Source organism: Pan troglodytes, chromosome 2 (assembly GCF_028858775.2).
Source record: "Pan troglodytes isolate AG18354 chromosome 2, NHGRI_mPanTro3-v2.0_pri, whole genome shotgun sequence".
Lineage (NCBI taxonomy): Eukaryota > Metazoa > Chordata > Mammalia > Primates > Hominidae > Pan > Pan troglodytes.
Genome location: NC_086015.1, coordinates 47,602,736 through 47,625,931, shown reverse-complemented (window position 1 = coordinate 47,625,931; position 23,196 = coordinate 47,602,736). Strand labels below are relative to the sequence as shown.

Below are 23,196 nucleotides of genomic sequence, written 5' to 3'. Positions count from 1 at the left end.
GCCCCGATAGTCACGTAGGTTCTTTTCTATTTTCCCTAAGCATTGGCTGGTTTGAGAAATAAAGGGACAGAGTGCAAAAGAGAGAAATTTTAAAGCTGGGCGTCCGGGGGAGACATCACATGTTGGTAGGTTCCGTGATGCCCCACAAGCCGCAAAACCAGCAAGTTTTTATTAGGGACTTTCAAAAGGGGAGGGAGTGTGTGAATAGGTGTGGGTCACAGAGATCACGTACTTCACAAGGTAATAGAATATCACAAGGCAAATGGAGGCAGGGCGAAATCACAGGACCACAGGACTGGGGCAAAATTAAAATTGCTAATGAAGTTTTGGGCACCATTGTCATTGATAACATCTTATCAGGAGACAGGGTTTTGAGAGCAACCGGTCTGACCAAAATTTATTAGGTGGGAATTTCCTCTTCCAAATGAGCCTGGGAACACTATGGGAGACTGGGGTCTATTTCACCCCTACAGCCTTGACCATAGAAGACGGCCACACCCGGGGGGCCATCTATAGACCTACCCCTAAGTGCATATTCTGTCTTTCCCAGGGATGTTCCTTGCTGAGAAAAAGAATTCAGGGATATTTCTTCAATTTGCTTTTGAAAGAAGAGAAATATGGCTCTGTTCTGCCTGGCTCACCAGCAGTCAGAGTTGAAGGTTATCTCTCTTGTTTCCTAAACATTGCTGTTATCCTGTTCTTTTTTCAAGGTGCCCAGATTTCATATTGTTTAAACACATATGCTCTACAATTTGTGCAGTTAAGGCAATTATCACAGGGTCCTGAGGCGACATACATCCTCCTCGGCTGACAGGATTAAGAGATTAAAGTAAAGACAGGCATAGGAAATCACAAGGGTATTGATTGGGGAAGTGATAAGTGTCCATGAAATCTTCACAATTTATGTTTAGAGATTGCAGTAAAGACAGGCATAAGAAATTATAAAAGTATTAATTTGGGGAACTAATAAATGTCCATGAAATCTTCACAATCCATGTTCTTCTGCCATGGCTTCAGTCGGTCCCTCCGTTTGGGGTCCCTGACTTCCCACAACACCTCCTTGCTGAGTAAACACCAAAAACATATTCTTAATACCAGAAACAAGACAAGAAAGGAGGAAAAATACTTATTATCTTTATATTATATGACTGTAAACTTGGAAATCCTAAAAGAACCAACTACTATGCACACCTGTAGTCCCAGCTACTCAGGAGGCTGAGGCAGGAGAATCGCCTGTATCTGGGAGATGGAGATTGTGGTAAGCCTAGATAGCGCCACTGCACTCCAGCCTGGTGACAGAGCAACACTCTGTCACATAAACAAACAAACAAACAAACAAAAAACCCGACCACTATAAACTATGAGATTTTATTCTGAGTATAATATTAATATACTGAAATTAATGATATATATATATATATATGCAGCAACTAATCAGAAGATATAATGGAAGAAACAACAGTTTCTTTAGCAATTAGAAAGATAAATTGCCTAGAAATAAACTCTATAAGAAACGAGCAAGATTTATGTAAAGAGGTATTAGAGGTCGGAGTCCTAAAAACAACATCAGGCTCTCCAGTTAGATGCACTATCTTGGTATCAGGCAGGTGGAGGTTAGGAAACCATCCTCCTGTGGCTTTGGACACCTCCCCTGAATAGGAAGGTTGTGGCTTCTTTGTCACAAGTTTCAGTCCTTATTCTTCAGCTTCCTGGGTGTTAAGAAGCAGTAGTGACTGTGGCAGCTTCTTGATCAAACTCAGAAATCCCTAGATCACAGATTAAGGTGTCCACATTCAGGCCATGGCCTTGGTGCCAGGCCTAGCCTGGCTCCAGTGGCCTCAGACCCAGCAGCTTCCTTGGTAGACTGGCCCAGTAGAGTTGTTCACTCCAAGATGTCCAGCCCAGAGCTGTTTCTCCAGGCCTTCCACCGATTTGGTAAGAACTTAGTTCTCTTTATTAAATATCTTCCTGTGTAAAATACACACAGTGATTTCTGTTTTCTGTACTGAAATTTGACTGACAAGTTTGGTATTGGAAGTGGTTGCAGAAATCAGACCCTGAAACTGGGAATCTGGTACTGGCTGGGTTTGAAGACAATGGTGGATGGTGGCCTTGTCACTTAGTGGAAAATGGGATGCTATGAATCTAAGCATACAGAAGAAAAATTATGTAAATTATCACCTTGGATGAACAGTGAAAGTACATGGTCACCTTGGATGAACAATTTACTGACAGTGAGTCTTCAGTGGCTGCTATTGTAGGTGGTTATGAAGGGAATGAGAAATACAGGAACTGCTGGGTGGGTGGGTGGGTTGACTTTTCTGATTGTATTGTAGAGTTTAAAGAGAGAGAATGAAGTATTATGAAGATTCAAAAATTAAAATCTTATGATTCTGGTACAGAGATAAACCAACAGATTAATAAGACAGAATAGAAAGTTCATAAATAGGGAAGGAAATTTAGTATATGATAATGGTGGCATTTAAAATCAGTAGGGGAAATATGGATTATTAATGAAATGGGGTTGGAAAAATGTGTAGCTATCAAGATATAAAGTTGGATCCACTCCATTTACCTCAAATCAAAATAAATTCCTGATTGGTCAAATTTTAAAAGTAAAGAACATGGCTGGGCACGGTGGCTCATGCCTGTAATCCCAGCACTTTGGGAGGCCAAGGTGGGCAGATCACTTGAGGTCCGGAGTTCAAAACCAGCCTGGCCAACATGGTGAAACACAGTCTCTACTAAAAAAATACAAAGATTAGCCGGGTGTGGTGGCACATGCCTGTAATCCCAGCTACTCGGGAGGCTGAGGCATGCATGAGAATTGCTTGAACCTGGGAGGCAGAGGTTGCAGTGAGCCAGGAGTACACCACTGTACTCCAGCCTGGGCGATACAGCGAGACTCAGTCTCAAAAAAAAAAAAAGTGAAGAACATAACATCATGAGATGTAAACAAGAAACCATGGAAGAATTTAAAAAGTAATTGGGCCAGGCATGGTGGCTCATGCCTGTAATCCCAGCCCTTTGAGAGTCCGAGGTGGGTGGGTCACTTGAGGTCAAGAGTTCGAGACCAGCCTGACCAACATGGTGAAACCCTGTCTCTAATAAAGATACAAAAATTAGTTGGGTGTGGTGGCTTACGCCTGTAGTCCCAGCTTCTTGGGAGGCTGAGGCAGGAGAAGCATTTGAACCCGTGAGGCGGAAGTTGCAGTGAGCCTAGATCATGCCACTGCACTCTAGCCTGGGGAACAGAGCTAGACCCGTTAAAAAAAAAAAAAAAGTAATTGAAGAGAGAGAGAGGTGGAGGTCTTTCTAAGTACGATGCAACCCAGAAGTAGTACGTAGTAAAAGAAAAGCCTGGTAAAATTGACCAGTTAGAAATAGTTTTCATGGCCAATAAACAAAAACAAAAACAAAGTAGCATAAGATAAATCAAAGGACGTGACAAACTGAGGAAAAGTTTTGACATTCATATCTAAGAAAAAGGACTATTCTATTATATAAAGAGTTTCTATACATAGTAGAAAATTAGACAATACAAATAAATAGATAATTCACAGAAAATGAAAGACAAATGTCTCTTTAACCTGAGAAGATGCTCTCGAACTCACTCTTCATAAGAAAAATACGACTTAAAATGTTTTTTCATCTATTAGATTGATGAGTTCCATTTCTGACCAAAATAGAGTAAGTCCACTGCTGCCCATGTCTGCTACTGATCGATCACTACTGAAACCTCTAGATAAAATATAAAGAACAACTACCCAAGGACTCTGAAAAGTAAATAATAGCAGGTGGATCATGATGGCAGGGAACTCAAAGCCTGAAGAAAGACAGATAGAGTAGTAGTGAGAGTCTTGTTTTTATTTTTTTCTCCTCTACCTCTTGGCTTTGATCTGAGGACAGATGAATTGGGAATTGTCAACCAGACACTATCAGCAAAATGTCCGAGAGAAGCCGGACCATGTAGCCACAGGACCAGGAAAAAAGGCTGCTGCAAGCTAGAGAAAGTGGTGGAAACTGCTTATTCCTTTTTTCTCTCCCTCCCTTTCCCTGAAGCCATTCCCAGTCTGGGAGCTGCCCTGCAGTGGTATGGTGACACAGTCACCTGAGAGAAAACCTGTCCTTCTGGACAGAGGAGTTGGGAAAAGGGACTCTTGGAAGCCAGAGAGAACATGGAGGAAATACCCAAAAAGAGACAAGTGGAGAAAGGAATCCCTAATTCTGTGTAATTGTTTGACATGCAGTCATAGGTAATTGATACAGTAGTTCTCCTTAGCCACAGTTTCTCTTTCCATGGTTTCAATTACCTTCAGTCAACTGAGGTCAGAAAACATTACATGGAAAATTCCAGAAATAAACATTGCATAAGTTTTAAATTGTGTGCCATTCTGAGTATCGTGATGAAATCTCCGCCTGTCCTACTCCATCCCTCCTGCGATGTGAATCATCTCTTTGTCCGGTGTGTCCATACTGTAGGTCCTTGTATTAGTCCATTCTCATATTGCTATAAAGAAATAACTGAGACTGGGTAATTTATAAAGCAGAGAGGTTTAATTGGCTCTGGTTTTTCAGGCTGTACAGGAAGCATGATGCTGGCATCTGCTTGGCTTCTGGGAAGGCCTCAGGAAACTTAAAATCATGGCAGACAGCAAAGGGGGAGCAGGCATATCACATGGCGAGAGCAGGAGCAACAGAGAGAGAGCAAGATGCCACACACTTTTAAACAGCCAGATCTTGTGAAAAGTCTCTCACTATTTCGAGGACAGCACCAAGAGGATGGTGCTAAACCATTCATGAGAAATCTACCCCCATGATCCAATCACCTTGCACCAGGCCCCACCCCCAATACTGGAGATTACAATTCAGCATGAGATTTAAGTGAGGACACAGATCCAAACTATATCAGTGCTACATACCTTTTGGTCACTTAGCAGCCATCTAGGCTATCAGGTCAAAAAAACATAATATATACAGGGTTCAGTACTATCTGTGGTTTCAGGCATCCAGTGGGGGTATTGAAATGTGGCTAAGGGGGACTACTATATAGGGATCTATGTCATTAACTCAGGTTTGCCATTTATGCTGTCCAACAATTTGCTATACTTAACAGAAAGTTTTAATTTGTTAATTGTGGAGATGAAATAAGATTATACAAGAGAAAATGACTTTTATATTTCCATTCATTTTTCTTCCTAATTCCTCCAGCCACATAAATATAAGAAAATGAAATTATATGGAGGATGGCCGTGAGTTCTAGGATGAGAAGATAGGAAGAGTACAATTTAAAAACAAAAGTCTAAGGAGTAATTCATGTCTAAACTTATTGAAGTTCGTAAATAATTTGTCCTGATTTTCAGAAGAAAGAGAGAACTTCTGAACATAACCACACAGGACCTACAAAAAGATAGCTGCACAAAAACTGGTTAATAATGTTGTGAGCTGCCATGATAGCATCAGAGGACTAGAAAGAATGACAAACTGCTCCTACCAAGTAACGAGTCTTCTGCTCCTTTCTTTTAGTTTCCCTGCCTCCTGCCTGGAACCTGGAAGACCCAGAGCAGGGTGGGGAGTAAAGAACAGACCAGCCTTCTCCCCACTGCAGTTTGTTGAGGCATTGATCTGGCCAAAGCTGGATGTATGGAGGCAGAAAGTGTTCATTCATTTTTTTAATTTTTCATTTCAGAATTATTGCTTGTCTGCTATGGACCTAACACTGTTCTAAACATTGGGGCTGGTAATCCTCCATTATCTGTGGGAGATACATTCCAAGATCCACAGTGGATGCTTGAAACTGAGGATAGTATAAAACTCTATGTATACTATGTTTTTTCCTACACATACATACATACTATGATAAAGTTTCATTTTTAAATTAGGTACAGTAAGGGATTAACAACAATGAATAATAATAAAATAGAACAATTATAAAAATAGACTGTAATAAAAGGTGAATATGGTCTCTCTTTCTCTCTCCAAATATCTTATTGTTCTGGCCTCACCTATTTTCAGACTGTGGTAGACCCTGGGTAACTAAAAACACTTAAAGCCGGCAGGGCGCGGTGGCTCACGCCTGTAATCCCAGCACTTTGGGAAACCGAGGCAGGCGGATCACCTGAGGTCAGGAGTTCTAGACCAGCCTGGCCAACATAGTGAAACCCTGTCTCTACAAAAAATACAAAAATTAGCTGGGCATGGTGGTGCGCGCCTGTAATCCCAGCTACTCAGGAGGCTGAGGCAGGAGAATCGCTTGAACCCGGGAGGCGGAGGTTGCAGTGAGCCGAGACTGCGCCACTGCACTCCAGCCTGGGTGACATTGCGAGGCTCTATCTCAAAACAACAACAACAAAAAGTCAAAAAGTGTGGTGGACAGAAGAAATAGGAGAGCAGGTAAGGAAATGGTGGGGTGAGGAGCAGATGAGAACAGGTATTAAGTAGGATGGTCAGAAAGGGCCTCAGGGAGAAAGTGAGAGCCCAGCAAATACTGAGGGAGGTGAGGAAGTGAGCCAAGCAGCCAACCGAGGGAAGAGCTTTCTGGGCAGAGGGAATGGCTGGGGCAAAGACCCTGAGCCTGGAGGTGGAAAGGTGTCTGGCGATTTCTAGGAGGAGCAAGGGTTTTGGGATTTGGCTGTGGTTGGATGTTAGGTTTTAATTATAAAAGGATCTGCGTTTTTCACAACTTGAAAGTGAGCTACAGTTAAAATGAGACTTGTTCTTATACCTGAAAGTGACCAGAAAATTAGGTTCTGGTCTTTAAGAGATGGAAGAGGGAAATGTGAAGGGGCGTATTCCTTTCCCCTGCCCAGACCGCTCGCGGTTGGAGAGCCCAGCCACATGCCGCCCCGGCTCGGAGTGACAGCCCAACCAGGCCTCTGCCTTCTCGGCCGCGCCTCTCCCGCTGCCGTCCGGATTTCGATGGGTGGTACAGTACGTTAGGCACGCCCCTCTCTTTCTCCCGGCCTGGGCTCCTGTTCCAGGCGACAGCCCAATGAGGGCTGCCTTTTCTTCTTCGGACCGGTTCCAGTCTAGGTTCTCGTCCACTAGGATCACCCAGTGAGGCCCCGCCCCTCCCACCGCAGTTCCGCCCCTCCCACCGCAGTTCCGCCCCTCCCGGAGCTACCGCCCAGTGAGGCCCCGCCTCTCCCGCCGCGGCCCCGCCCCCCCTGCGTGTGACCGCATCTAGGCCCCGCCGCGTCCGTCACGCCCAGCGCTCGGCGGCGCCCGCCCCACTGGCCTGGCCCGCCCCCCGCACCGAGCACTCTTTCGCCCGGCCTCCGGTTCTCGCCGGCTCTCGGACCCGCCTCCGAAGACGTGGAGCGCTGCGGCGGCTGGTGAGTCGGGGAGGGCACCTCGGACCCCCCAGCTGTCCGCAGCAGAGCCCGGCCCCTTGCAGCCACAGAGCCCCGGCCGCTGCAGGCTCTAGGAGCTCCGCCTGGTCGCCGCCCTGCGTTCCCGGGCCGCCTCCCGGTGCCAGCACCCCTGGGGATGGGAAGTGGGACCAGGATGGGCGCGGGGGCTGTGGGGACAGGGACGAGTGAAGGTGTTGCGGGGAGCGGCGGTCGCAGGGGGGGGGGGAGAGGTTTGTGGAGGGGATTATGGGTCTGGGGCGAGGGTTTGAGTCCTGAGAGAAAGGCGGTGAGGCGGAAATTTGGGGCTGGTGAAGTCAGGATGGAGGATGTTGGGGGCCTCAGCGCTTTGGGGAAGGAGGCAGTGAGTGGGGTGGTCGGCGGAGCGGAGTGAAGGGTGGTTTTTCGAAGGGTCAGCTCGCGGGTCCCGGGGTTCTTGCTTCCCGGGCAGTCCGGGAATCAGGGCGGACTAGGCTGTCTCCAAGCAGGTTTGGCCGGAGCGAGCTTGCAGGATAATGCTCACATTGAGGTGACTGGGTTTCCAGGCTTTTGACTGGGACATACTGTACAGTTTAAATAATAGATACCTGTCTGGCTAGTGCCTGGGACACCTGAGAAACGTGGATGGAATGGGGTTCTCCCCTATAGGCAGCGTCTGATTTTGTGGGTGCCTTCACAGCACCAGCATTGGTGTGCGCTGCCTTCTGTAAAACCTTAGATTCCAGCAGGACGGTGTATGGAGATCCCAGACTTAAAAAGTGCAGCTGAGGTTTATTCAGACTCAAGACACAGTTGTATCATATTGCCTTAAATCCTGCGGAGTTTAAATCTAATCCTGTGGGGTTTAAAGCGGTTAAATCCACTTTGTAGTGTCTACTTTTAATTTAAAGTCATACAAATCTAGAGGACTAGATGTTTTCTAAGGGCCCATTCTGCATGATAAACAGTTTAAAATTCGCTATGGAAAGTAAATCATCTGTTCTGAACAGCTGTTGCTGAAAGAATCGTAGAGTTGCAGATGAATGAAATTTGAAAGATCTAAAATAATGGAAGGGCATAGAAAAGTCTTGATAAATTGAAGTGTGTAAATGCACTTAAACCCACTGAAACTTTTTTCTTTTTGTTTTTTTTTTGTTTTGTTTTGTTTTTTGAGACGGAGTCTCGCTCTGTCGCCCAGGCTGGAGTGCAGTGGCACAATGTCTGCTCACTGCAACCTCCGCCTCTCGGGTTCAAGCGATTCTCCCGAGTAGCTGGGATTATAGGCGCCTGCCACCACGCCCGGCTAATTTTTGTGTTTTTAGTAGAGATGGGGTTCCACCATGTTGGCCAGGCTGGTCTTGAACTCCTGACCTCAGGTAATCCTCCCACCTCGGCCTCCCAAAGTGCTGGGATTACAGACGTGAGCCACTGTGCTGGCCAACTTTTTTCATTGTAGACAACTTGGAAGACAGAGAAAATTATAAGGATGAAAATTAAAATCTGTAGTTTTGCCACATGTAATAACATTTTGATGCATTTCTTCCTAATTTTTGTATTTTTGTGTATATGAATGTACACAAAATTAGGGTAGTATTGTTACCTAATTGGGGTAATATTGTTATATTACTTCATACTTTTGCTTTTTCTTTCCACCTTACATTTTCTCACTTAGCATTTTTGTGGATCAAATTCTTCTTAAACATCTTTGAAAATGCTTGTATAATCATTCATCATGTGGATTCATTCTTTTTTTAAATATTAGAGTTTTAGTTATGTGCCTAGTACTGTGCTTGGAGGTGAAAAATCAGTGTTCCTCAAATGGATATATTTGTCATGGCTTGCATGAGAGCTGTACTAAGCCTATTTCTCATCTGTCAGTTAAATTGTCTCTAGCCTTCTGTTTTTATAAGCAGTAAACCTTTGTTTTAATGGTTAAAAGCTCACAATAAATCTCATGTCATGTGTGAATCAAAAACTTATTTTTAATGTGTATGAGTTTTTGTGTGTATGTGTTAGGAAATTACGGAATTTTGGGTGGAAGAGGATTTTTTTTTTTTTTTTTTTGGACAAGGTCTCACTCTGTTGCCCAAACTGCAGTGCGTGCAGTGGTGCAGTCACAGCTCACTGCAGCCTTGACCTCTGGGGTCAGGTGATCCTCCCATCTCAGCCTCCTGGGTAGCTGGGACTACAGGCGAGAGCTTCACCGTATCCAGCTAATTTTTTTTTTTCTTTTTTTTTGTATTTATTGTAGAGACAGGGTTTCGTCATGTTGCCCAGGCTGGTCTTGAACTCCTGAGCTCAATAGATCCACCCGCCATGGACTCCCAAAGTGCTGGGATTACAGGCCTCAGCTACTGTGCCCAGCCCCTGGAAGAGGCTCTTTTTAAAAAGTTTCTTGTTTTGAAATAATTTTAGATTTACAAGAAGTTGCAAAAATAGTACAAATTTCCTTATGCCCTTCACCTAGCTTCCCCAGATGTGAACATCTTAGATGACGATGGTGCAATTGTTGAAACCAGGAAATTGACATTGATACAATTCTATTAGTGTAATCTACAGACCTTATTCAAATTTCACTAATTGTCCCACTAATATTTAGGATCCAGTCTGAGATCCTACACTGTATTTAGTCGTCATATGTCCTTAGCCTCTTTTAACCTGAGCAGCCTCCTAAACAGGATGACCTGGTGCAGACCTGTAAAGTGAAGCAGGCCTGCTAGAAAGCACACATCTCCCCTGAATTCATATCCAAAACCTATCCCTTAGAAGGGGATATTTATCTTCCTTTTCTATATGAATAGACTACTGTTTGATTAAGATGTATAACCATAGCTGGGCACGGTGGCTCATGCCTGTAATCCCAGCACTTTGGGAGGCTGAGGCAGGCGGATCACGAGGTCAGGAGATCGAGACCATCTTGGCTAACACGGTGAAACCCCGTCTCCACTAAAAATACAAAAAAAAATTAGCCGAGCATGGTGGCGGATGCCTGTAGTCCCAGCTACTCGGGAGGCTGAGGCAGGAGAATGGCGTGAACCCGGGAGGCGGAGCTTGCAGTGAGCAGAGATTGCGCCACTGCACTCCAGCCTGGGCGACAGAGCGAGACTCTGCCTCAAAGAAAAAAAAAAAAGACGTGTAACTAATAAGGTGCCTTTTAATTACTTTTATATGCCATTTCTAAATCTTCTGGGAGTTACAGACTAGAAAGCATGATCTGAGTAATCCATGCTTATTATCTCTTTTATTAGTCTATGAATTGGCAGTGGGAATCTTTCAAAAACAGAGTGCCAGATGCTGACTCCAGTCCCTGGGTCTTTTGGAGGAAAGAGTAATGGCCTTTACCCTTTACCAAGTGTGATCAACTTGTCCCAGTTTTAAAGGTCTGTTCTTGGGAACTTCTTCAGCCCAGGGCCACCTCACAGCCTCTAGAGCATTTCTACTGAGATGCCACAGTATATTTCTGACATTATTCTAGCCAAAACAAGCAAACTCTTGGCAGTATCTGGGGTAATGAGAGTAGATGGAGGCATGAGTGAGAGGAGGAAATATTCTTGTTTTCCTCACTGGTGCTTCCATGGCTAGACTCAGTTGAGTGATTGTGTGCAGAGGTTAGTGCAGCATCTAATCTGGCCTGGGCTGTTGTGGCAGGACTGTCTTCAGTATCCTGTGTCTCACCTCTCCTGTACCTTCCTGTGGAATCTTGAGGGCATGGAGTTCCCTCAGGGAGTGGTCCTCACCAGCTTCCCTAAGTTATCTGTGTTACTGAGAAACTGTTATAGTAAGGATGGGTGTATGCGGGGCTGATTCTCCATTCTCACGTCTGTCTACATCTGTGTAACTCCCCAAGGCAGCTGCCCTAGGTACAAGGAGGGAGGCTCCCACAGTTGCTCTCACCATTAACTGCCTGCCTGTAGGTAAGTAGTGTCTCTGCATCTCGGGTGCTCTGGAGTTGGCCTGGCCTGGCCCTCTTTTAGCCTGGCCATTAAAATTGCAACTTTTGTCCTATGGAGATTCCTCTCATCTTCCAGCTTGAGCAGTGCGGTCCTTCATTTTTCTCTTACTGAAGTGTTTCCTAATCTGCTTCATAACTGAGAATACTTTTCGTTCCTGTTTCTCTTTGAATCTGGAATAAGGTGATTCCTGAAGACAGTGTTATGCATTTCCTTCTTAACCTTTGAGTTTGTGATAATTCCATTGACTTTTTTTTTTCTTTACCCAAATTCAGGAAAAGAATAATCCCCAGAATAAAGAATCCATTATTCTTTTCCTGATCCTTGTTAAAATAACTCCCCACTCTCCACACACTCCCCTGACCTCTCCATGGTGAACTCACAGTGTGTTTCTCTACATCTTGACCACAATGGTCAGACTTTACCTCTTGTGGGCCAGTGATCCAGTTGTTAATGTAAAAGCCACATGAATTTAACTTATTTGTAGGTCTCTCTTTGACCCTGTGTGCAATTCGACACATGATAAAGAACACAATTTGGGATCGCTGTCTCATGATCCCACGCCCCAGGGTCTGTGTGGAACCTGGCTGCTCTGTGCCTTATAATCAGCCTGGCTGCTGTCCTGGCTGAGAGTCCCGATCAAAGGAGTATATTGGCTGCAATACAGAAATCATTCTACCCTCTGGTGCCCAGGAAGTCTGTATGGTCAAATCATTGTTTGCTTTTAGATTGGCCCCAACTGGAACCATAAGGTTTGTGCTACACCTGCAGGAAGACTTAAAGCCTTCATGTCCCTGTCTGGTATTTTGTTTCCATTTTTTCATCTCGTATGCTTGGTAATGGTAGAGCAAGTTCCCATTAAGACCCTCTGGTAAAAGTAGATTGCAGAACTCAGTTTAGGCCAAGGCTGCCATGAGGCTTCTTGTTTCCACCGCTTTACACCTTACACTTGATATTTACGTCATTGAGCCAGCTAATTAGAGAAGAGAGACTGGAGCAAGCCTGGCCAGGGAACTGCAAGATGAAAGTCTGTCACATCCATAACCCTGCTGCATGAAAAAACACAGAGAGGGGCAGGAATAACCCAAAGAGAGGGGATCCCCAGAGGTTTTACTATACAGGCAATTCCCTGAGGAGTGGACATACCCAGGTGGGATTACCATATGGGGACAGACATTTCCTGAGCAGAGAGCACCCCTGGATGGAACTGCAGGGACAGAAAGAAGAGACAGCTTAAGTAAGCTGGCCTGTGTGTGCACTGTGGCATAACGGCTGGCACAAGTGTAGAGTGACTGAAAATGGGCACAAGAGGAGCAGAGCTGGTTCTTACTGTGGACTGTGTCACTGCAGTGTTCAAAGCTCCAAGAGCATCTTATGTCCTGGAGCCTTAAAGGGGCTAGGCTTACCAGCTTCCACTAAAAAAGCCCAGCAGCCTGTCTTCCCTCTACCTACATGATTCTCATTGCTTAAAGCAGAATCCAGGCAATGCCAGCACTTGTGTTGGTCTTGAGGTTATTATTGAGCTGCAGCATGCACCTGCATGATTGTAGCAAGGCTAGTGTTATTTTTTGATGATGAGGGCATAATATGGGCTTTGACTTTATTGGCTGGTAAGTTCACAGAAAGAAAAAAGGTTGTCTTCTGATGGCATGGTGTTGTTCAAAGAGCATTGGATTCCAGTTCTGCTTCTGCCACACCGGTGGTGTGACTTTGGGTCTGAGTAACATGATAGCGAGGGCTTTCTGAGTAACATGATAGCGAGGGCTTAACTGATCTCTAAGATTCCTTCCCCTCTTAAAGAGTCTATCATTGTCCAGCTCTCTGAAGCTTTGCAGTCTCCTGGATAGGTGCGGGATGGAAGATGATATGCTTATGTACGGATCCTTTTATTTCACATACTGTTGAGTATGTGACCTTTCCTCAGAACAAACCACATTTTAAATCTAGGTAGCTTTTATATAAGGTTGGCATGCTTTTAATCTGGTGAAGAAAAGCAAAATATCTTGTATCATATAGTGAAAAAATGTCATTTGGTAGCTGGGCGCGGTGGCTCACACCTGTAATCCCAGCACTTTTGGAGGCCGAGGCGGGTGGATCACAAGGTCAGGAGATCGAGACCATCCTGGCTAACACGATGAAACCCTGTCTCTACTAAAAATACAAAAACTTAGCTGGGCGTGGTGGCATGCCCCTGTAGTCCCAGCTACTCGGGAGGCTGAGGCAGGAGAATCGCTTGAACCCAGGAGGCGGAGGTTGCAGTGAGCCGAGATTGCGCCACTGCACTCTAGCCTGGGCAGCAGAATGAGACTCCGTCTCAAGAAAAAAAAAACAAAAAACAAAAAATATATACACATATATATATGAAATTTGGATTTAACTGAAGTGTGTATTTTACATTTGCTGTTGAAAATGTGAGGCTTCTATACTATTTTACAAATATAGAGCCACTTTTTTTCTGATTATAAAAAATACCCACTCATTAAAAATCAAATTTAAAAAAGTAAATAATAAAATAAAAATTATCCCAAATGCTACTACCTAGGAAGAACAACTTGGAGAAATATATCTGAGTAGCCATTGATGCAGCTTTTATTCACGTAAACAGACACACACACACACACAATAGCTTGATGTGTGCATATACACATGCTTCAGGATGTGGACTTTGGTGTCAGGCTGTCTGGTTGTGAGTCCCAGCTCCCCTGTTTGCTACTGCAAGATATTAGACAGTCTATTTAATCTCTTTCACCTAAGTTTTCTCTTTGGTAAAATGGTAGCATTAAAGTTTCTTCTTCAAGGGGTGAGGATTAATTCACATAAAAATGTACACTGGGCTACAGTGTACATTTGCATGTGGTAAATCATTAGCAAATGATAGCTGGTGTTATTTTGATATTACTGTGTATTTATTATATATATTTATATGATCATACTTTACATTTTTTACCTTACAATGTGTTAGGAAATCTCTCCATGTTAATAAATATAGTTGGGTCTGTATCTCAGTATTAATGGTTCTATTGTATTCTTGTACCAGACTTTAGCCAATTTCTTGTTGATGGACATTGAAATATTAAGTTGTTTTTTGCCATAAATGCATAAATAAAAATCTGTAATGAACTTTTACATGCATATTTGGCTTAATTATCTTTTTGAGATAATTTCCATAAAAAACTGTAATGAACCTATATATATATATATATATAGTTTAGTTTTCTTCTAAGAATTTGGGATAAATTCTTAGAAATAGCATTGTTATGTTGAAGAGTATGAACGTTTAATATTATTTTTCTTGCTGCCTCTCTGCTTTCTGGAAATGTGATATCAAATTATGACATCTGTCAGCAATGCGTGAAAATGGTAGATTTTCTACACCTATCCCCAAACTGGGTTCTTTCCATTTTTTAGCTTCAGCTGATTTGAAAAGGGAAAAGTATCTTATTGTTACTTTGCATTTTTAAAATTGGTGACTCTGGACATCTTTTCAAATGTGTCTTGGCATATTTCTTTTATGAGTTGTATTTTTATGTTTTTTTTATTTTCTGTTGTTGATTTGTAAGGACTCTTTGTATATCAGGGATAGTGAAATTTGTCTGTCATATTGCAAATATTGTTAAGGTTGTGCCTTGCATAATGAAAGGCATAAAGTATCTCAAATGAGAATAATCAGTGAGCAAATAATATATGAGTTTGTAGATAGTGCTCATATACATGTTTAGAATGGAAACCTGCTTTTAGTGTCTCAGCAAAATTGTTTTATGATCTGGTTATTATGAATAAGGTTGTCCTTTTATTACTCACATTGAACAATGCATAAATGTTCAAAAACGTTGACCTTTGATGCGTGTCCCCAGATACTCTGCGGAACACTTTATTGTTCCCTTAAACTAGACATTCTTTCCAACTTTGCTATTTTTTCACGCATAGTTATTCTTCCCATATCCAAGATTGGAAACCTTGGGGTTTTCTGTGTATCTAGTCTAAGTTGAACGCTGTTTGGCTCCCATCATCCCTTCCCAGACAGTGCCCTCTCCTGAGGCTACACCTACTTTTTGGGTTCCTGCTACTGTACTTAGCCCATGTGTTAGAATAATTTGATGCATGCTTGCTTCTGCTACTAGACTAAGGGCTCCTCAAAAGCAAGGTGTAGACTTTATTTACCTTTGTACCTTTTGACTCTCATGGCCTGGCTCATAGTAAGCACATGATAAGTGTTTATTGTATTTGATATTTCCATTTTGAAGGTGATGAACTCAGCCTCTGTATTCTACTAGTAGGTTAATATTCGCCCCCACCAGCATTTTATTATGAAAAATTTCAGTCAGGAGAGTTAAAAGAATACCACAAAGTGTACCCATATTCTCGCCCAATAGATTTACTTACTGAGATTTGTATTACTCTGACACAAAATCCTCTGCTCAGAAACCTACAAGAACGTACTGGCCATTGGATCAGATGTAAACTATAGCATTTGTTATCCTTAAATGGCTGCATCTAATAAAATGTAGCCCCTCTGCTCTGGTCAGGCCAGTCTTCTTATTGTTCTTTTCCCATGCTGTCTTTATTCTTGCTTCACTGATTTTACACATTGTTCCTTTTGTAGAACATGTGTCCCCCATTGCCTGGTCCAAAATTTTTATGCATTAAGTGTTCTGACTGCATTATTAGCTATTTGGAGGTGACCACTAGATTTTGTCTTGATCTGATTTCCTTCATTGAACCTAGCATGTTGAATATTGATTTGGCTGGTATCTTTCAATAGCATTCCTGATACATTTGGAGTATAACTTGATTTTTTTTTTTTTTTTTTGAGACAGAGTCTTGCTTTGTCTGTCACCCAGGCTGGAGTGCAGTGGTGTGACCTTGGCTCACTGCAACCTCCACCTCCCAGGTTCAAGCAATTCTCTTGCTTCAGCCTCCCGAGTAGCTGGGATTACAGGCGTGTGCCACCACGCCTGGCTAATTTTTGTATTTTTAGTAGAGACAAGGTTCCACCATGTTGGCCAGGCTGGTCTCGAACTCCTGACCTCAGGTGATCTACCCACCTCTGCCTCCCAAAGTGTTGGGATTATAGGCGTGAGCCACCGTGCCCAGCCGGGAGTATAATTTTAATCCAACATTCACTTAGAAGGCCTTTTTTGCCCCTGACAAAACCTAAGCTCTGTTAGAGGAAAAAAAAAGTTGAATGGTTCAAGCCAGATATCCTGAATCTGTTTAATCAGATTGCTGCAAGATTATGATTTCTACTGAAGAAAAGAAAGATGTTATGCAGTGTTGGCCACTCCTTTGTGATTGTTCCCTTGAGTTTGATTTACCTTTATACTTTGGAGTCATTAAAGCTTGTATGAAGTGCACAGTTAGAATAAGTAAGTCCAAAGTCTGAAAATTGCCCTGGTTGAGAATCACTGGGTTAGATAGGGTCACCTGAAAAACACTTTAGAGCAAGGCCTTTAAGCCTTAAGTGACTGACTCCATTTGTATGTCTCCAGCTTGGCTCCACTATTTTGCAAGCTTGGTAACAGAGCTGAAGGTGGTATCCCTGAGAAAGGCAGGGAAACTGGGAAGGAAGCTGAGGCTGGGGAGAAGTGTATGTTTAGTTTTGGTTTTATTGAGACAAGTTTTAGTGAGATAACAGTGTTGGAAACTCCTGAGGGAGCTCAGCTTAGAAGACAAAACTAGAGACAGATTGCAAAGACAGCAACACAGGTTAGAGTTTGAATTTAAGAGAAAGAAAGAGGGTTTAGAGGGAGAAATAATACAGAAAGAAGGCAAAAGTCTTGAGATTGTTTCTTGGGCATATATATATATATATATATATATATAAAATATTTAATTTTCTTTATTCCACTGCACTTAAAGGAGGAATGATTTGGGCATATTTTTGCAGATAGTGGTGGGGAAGCCAGAAGGAAAAGGAGATTCTAGAGGTAGGGAGAGAATCAAGGTAAGAAAGCATTCTGGAAACCAAGGAAAGAGTCTATGATAACTTTGAATTTAAATGGAAGTGTTTTGTTTTTTGTGCATCTGAAAGTGTTATTAATATTTTTTAACAGCAAGTTTGGGCTATTCCAATAAGAATATCTTTGACACACTAGGTAGACTACCTCTACCCTATGGCTACTTATTTTACTGTCAGCCTTATCATATTTGTTCTTGCTGGTTAGAGCTGGAAACTTGATCAGAGTTGACTAGAATTTCTCTGAAGAGAGTTTAATTCCAGAGTTTTAATATTCTATTTATACTAGTAGCCAGTAATAAAAAGGTTACCATTTGTTGCATGCTTGCTATGTGGCAAGCACTGTGCTGTACATGTCTCTCATTTCCTTTCACACCATTCAGTGTGGCATGTACTTTTATTAATCCCACTTTACAGAAGAGGATAAATAAATTGCATAAGGTCACATAACTGAGAGGTCATGAATTGAATTTGAATTTATGTCTGTCTGTCTCCAGAGATCAAGCTCTTAACCAATTCTAATAGTTAGACATAATTAACCAAAGTCCAAATCACTAGAACAAAACAAGACAGAGGGATTGTATACTATTAATCAGAGTAAGCTAGACTGCTGTATTGTTTAAATCCTGACATATGTAATAGGCTCAAACATAATAGATTTCTCACTCATGTAACTGTTCAAGGCAGGTATTCTGGATTGGTAGGTGGCTCAACTCCCTTCTGATTTAGGAAGCCATACTTCCCTGTCTTGTATCTCCCCAGTATCTCAGTGGCCCATGGAAAGGGAAATAAAACATTGAGGAGAGATAGAAGCACTCCCTTAAAAGCCTTGATCTGGAGTTGTGAGTACTTCTGCTCACATACTATTGTCTAGAATTTAGTCTCATGCTCACCTAACTCCAACTGTGTGGAAAATGTAGCCTAGCCATGTACTTAGACAAAGAAAGGGAGAGTGGATTTCAGAGGATAGCTCAAATCTCTGCCACAGGAACCAAGGAAAAAGGATTGGGTAGAGAACTAGATAAGAAACCTTAGACAAGGTCTTGAAGATTCTCTTGATATTCTCCTGAAGTTATCCTAAAAATGCAGTTTCTTTTGGGGTTCATTTCAGTCAATAGGATACAATTTCATAGGCTTTCATTTTTACAGATTGGAAAGGACTACTTATTAATTGCCCATTAAATAAATTATTGAGGATTACTGATATTTAGTATTCATAAAATAAAATTGGTATACTTCTAGAGTTCATTGAAGTCTAATTCAGCAATCTACTAAAATATCTAGCTGTTTTTCTGTGCCTGACAGTGTGATAAAGATTAATTTGCAGACACATGCATGTACAGTCATGTATTGGATAATGACATTTTGGTCAACAACAGACTGCATATATGATGGTTCCATAAAATTATAACAGAGCTGAGAAATTCGTGTCACCTGCTGACATCGTAGTGTAACACAGTATTCATGTGTTTGTGGTGATGCCGGTGTAAACAAACCTACTGCGCTGCCAGTTGCATAAAAGTAGCACATATAATTATGTATAGTACATAATACCTGACAATGGTAATGAACCCACTTTTACTGGTTTATGTATTTACTATACTATACTCTTAATCATTATTTTAGAGTGTACTCCTCCTTATATTGAAAAAAAAGTTAACCATAAAACAGCCTCAGGCAGGTCCGTCAGGAGGTATTCCAGAAGAAGGCATTGTTATAGGAGATGACAGCTCCATGTGTGTTACTGCCTCTGAAGACCTTTCTGTGAGACAAGACGTGGAGGTGGAAGACAGTGATATTGATGATCCTGACCCTGTGTAGATCTAGGTTAATGTATTTGTGTCTTAGTTTTTAAAAAAAAGTTTAAAAAATTTAAAAAATTTAAATAGAAAATGGCTTCTAGAATAAATATATAAATAAAATATTTTTGTACAGCTGTACAATGTGTTTGTATCTTACTGTAAGTGTTATTACAGAAGTCAAAAAAATCAAAAAGTTTATAAAGTGAAGAAAACTTTTTAAAATATATTTAGTATAGCCTAAATGTACAGTGTTTTATAAAGTCTACAGTAGTATACAATAATGTCTTAGGCCTTCACATTCACTAACCACTCACTCACTGACTCACCCAGAGCAACTTCCAGTCCTGCAAGCTCCATTCATGGTAAATACCCTATACAGGTGTATTCATTTTTAAATCTTTTATACTGTATTTTCACTGTACTTTTTCTATGTTTAGATATACAAATACATATTATTGTGTTACAATTGCCTACAGGATTCAGTGCAGTAACATGCTGTATAGGTTTGTAGCCTTGGAGTAATAAGGCTACAAACCTATACATACCTATACTGTATAGCCTAGGTATGTAATAGGTTATGCCATCTAGGTTTGTATGAGTACACTCTATGATGTTTCCACAACAGTGAAACTGCCCATTTCTCAGAACTGTCTTTGTCATTAAGTGATGTATGACCGTAAATGGTTGGAATTCTCCAAATTGTTAGAAGGATCCTTTGTTATCAGTTCATTGTTGGTGTTGTCTTCACTTGGTCATGATTTTGGCTTGAGGTTTACTTTTTGGCTGCTATTTTTTGTTATTAATATTTGGGCACTGTTTTACTTGTTTTATACATTTAATTTTGCTTTAGGTCAGAAGATTCTGTAATATGGTTTCACTTTGTCATTTTATCTTGAACTGTTTAGCTCATCTTCAACAGAGTTGTATGGTAGATAATTCAAAATGAAGATTTCATTTAGTAGGAAAAAACATACAGAATTTGGATATCTCTAATGACTCTATTTTCTCTAGTTTTAAGCTGTGTATCATGGGAAACGAACTTCTTGCTTACTATGAGCTTAACAAAGTAACTTCTTCATTCAATTTTCCTCTTGGTTTTTAAAGTATAAATTATAGGACTTTAGGAAGATTACATAGAATTGTGTATTTAGGTACCAATACAGTGTCTTATATGTAGTGAAAAATTCAACAAAAGAGAAATTTAGTAAAGAGGAAATTAAATTTAAAAGGCGGTAGGGGAGTTCCTATATTACAAAAGCTGTCTGTTCACTAAATATAAGATTGCTATGTTCCAGATGCCAGATCGTTTGCAATCATTTCCTTCTGTCTTAACACTCTTGGCCAGGCACATGGCTCACACCTGCAATCCCAGCACTTTGGGAAGCTGAGGAGGGAGAACTGCTTGAGCTCAGTAGTTTGAGACCAGCCTGGACAACACAGGGAGACCCCATCTCTACAAAAATGAAAAAATTAGCTGGGTGTCATGGCATGCACCTGTGGTCCCAGCTACTTGGAAGGTTGAAGTGGGAGGATTGCTTGGGCCCCAGAGTTTGAGGCTGCAGTGAGCCACGATCACACCGCTGTACTCCAGACTAGCCTGGGTGACAGAGCAAGACCCTGTCTAAAAACAAAACAAAACAAAACAAAGGCCATGTGCAGTGGCTTATACCTGAAGCTGAAGTCCCAGCAATTTGGGGAGGCCAAGGCTAAAGGATCACCAAGAGTTCGAGATGAGCCTGGGCAACATGGCAAAACCCTGTCTCTACAAAAAATACAAAAATTAGCTGGGAATGGTGGCACATGCTACTGTACTCCAGCCTGGGCAAAAGAGTGAGACCCTGTCTCAGGGTCAATTTTTGTATGTTTGAAAATGGCTTTATTTGTCTTTTATTCTTGAGGCATATTTTGACCAAGTACATAATTTTGGAGTAGCCATAATATTCTCTTGGGACACTGAAGATACTCTTTCAGTCTAATTATTGCCCTTCAAGGTACTTTGTCTTTATTTTTCTGCTTTAAGAATTTTCTCTCTCTTGTCTTTTCTGATGTTTTACTGTGCTTTTTCTTTTTATTTATCTTGATGGAGGTATATAGAGATTCTTAAATCTGTGCCTTGGTATATTTTGTCAGCTTTGGGAAATTCTTGGTCAGTCTCTTCAGATATTGTTTGTACTCTAATACCTCCCCCTTTTAGTTCCTTGTAGTTCCTTGTCTTTTACTCTTTTTACGTGTTTTCTTCGTTTTTTGTCCTCAGGGCTCAATTGTAGATATTTTCTTTGTGCCTGTATTATCATTCATTGGTTTTTATCTTTAGCTTTGTCTGATTTTCTATAAAGCCTTCCTTGGGTTCTTAATTTTGACTCATATTTTTAAATTCTAGAATTTCCATTAAAAATAATTTTCAGTTCTTTGCCAAAATTATCAGTCTTGTCTTTTAGTTCTTTGAATATATGATCATTATTTTAAAGTCCTTTCACTTACATTATTTGGATCTATTATGTGTTTGTTTCTATTGCTTGTTACTATTTTTCATTTTCATACGTAGTAACTTTTCTCCTGATTAAGATGATGCAAACCTAGAATTTAGTTCCTATCGGGGTGATCTAATTCTCCTTCACTATTATGTTTAGAATGTAGCCTTTTCAGATCCCAGTTCAAAGTGGGGATTTTATCTGACTGTCTTCCTTGGTGGGTTCTCTACTAATTACACGTTTTGTCCCCTAGCCTCCCATGGCCAACAGAAGCCCTGCTTAGTGTCTCACCCTCTCAGCAGAGGCCCCAGAGAAACTGGTTGCAAGTGCTTAGCTTTCTGGACTCCATTATTTCCCACTGCCTTGGTTTTTGTTTTTTTGTTTTTTGTTTTTTTTTTTAGACAGGGTCTTGCTATGTTGCCCAGGCTGGTCTTGAACTCCTGGGCTCAAGTGATCCTCCAGGCTCAGTCTCCAAAATAGCTGGGATTACAGGTGTAAGCCACCATGCCCAGCTTAGTTGGCTTTTTGTTATTCACAAATTTTTAAAAATACAGGTCACATATTCTTTATCCAAAATGCTGGGACCAATAGTGTTTCAGATTTTGGATTTTTTCACATTTTGGAATATTTGCATTTATTTAATGAGATCTCTTGGGAATGGGACCCAAGGCTAAACATGAAATTTATGTTTCAAATGCACTTTGTACACATAGCCTAAAAGTAATTTTATATAATATTTTAAATAATTTTGTGCGTGAGATCAACTTTGTGCTAAGTACTTACGTGTGGAATTTTCCACTTCTGACGTCACATATATATGCACATATATATGTATGTGAGGGTGTATATTGTCTAGTTGTCTTCAGCAGAAGAGTTTGAACCCTTTAATCTGCTGTCCTGGAAGTGGAAGTCTTGGCTTGTGTTCATAGTTAATGTGTCACTTTGAGGATGTGTAGTTTTGGAGGAAATGTATAGTAGTGGTTCTGCCTAGCTGAGATGGGTACTGTAGAGAGTTCCGTATAATTACACCTTGACTACCCATTACCCACTAACATTTTTCTTTTTCTGTCTTTTTTTTTTTAGTAGTTATATTCAGTCCAGTTGTCTGCTTCTATAGATTTAACCCCGAGCTATCCTTTCCTCTTCGTCATTGTTCAGACCAGTATCAGCTTTTTCTAGACTACTTTAATGGTCCCCTAACTGGCCTCCCACACTCTAGGCTGACTCTTTGTGATCTGTAATAGCTCCCTACCGACTACATCAGTTCTCTGCTCATAATGAATTGGTGACTCCCATTGTATGTTAGACAAAGCCCATTTCCTTTGTAATCTGGGACCCTAGTTGGATACCAGCTCATTCCCACCCTTCTTTCCTCCTACACAAAGTTAATCTTCCCACCATACCTAAACATTTGTATTTCTCTAAGCCTCTTGGCTGTTTTTTCATCATTATTTTCTAGGGAAATATAATTTTGTCTACTTAGGATACCTCTCATTGTGTATCTGGCAAACTGCTACTCATTCCTCTGAATCCTGTTCAGATGTCACATTCTTTGAAAATACTTTCTTATTCCGCTTGTGTGAGAGCACATTTTACATCATTATCCTTCATTTACACAAATGTCTATTCTGCTGCATTCTGAGCTGCTTATAGAAAAGGATGGCGTTCTTTCCAAAGCTTGGCTCACAC

At 41.4% G+C, this 23,196-nt stretch overlaps 1 protein-coding gene across 30 annotated transcripts in view; it reads left to right on the top strand.

Moving 5' to 3' along the window:
• The window catches only part of ANO10 (anoctamin 10), a 325,787-nt gene that overhangs the window by 62,202 nt on the left and 240,389 nt on the right, over positions 1-23,196 (top strand). For 3 of the 30 annotated variants that reach the window (XR_010155571.1, XM_063806713.1, XM_016940851.4), the window contains exon 1: positions 7,175-7,334. The exons of 18 other annotated variants lie outside the window; for them this stretch is intronic. The gene's annotated coding sequence lies outside the window, so the exon portion shown is untranslated. Of the gene's footprint in view, positions 1-7,128; positions 7,471-23,196 lie in introns of those variants that run through there. 9 more of the 30 variants (XM_054680609.2, XM_063806722.1, XM_003309747.7 and 6 more) reach the window with 8 other exon arrangements.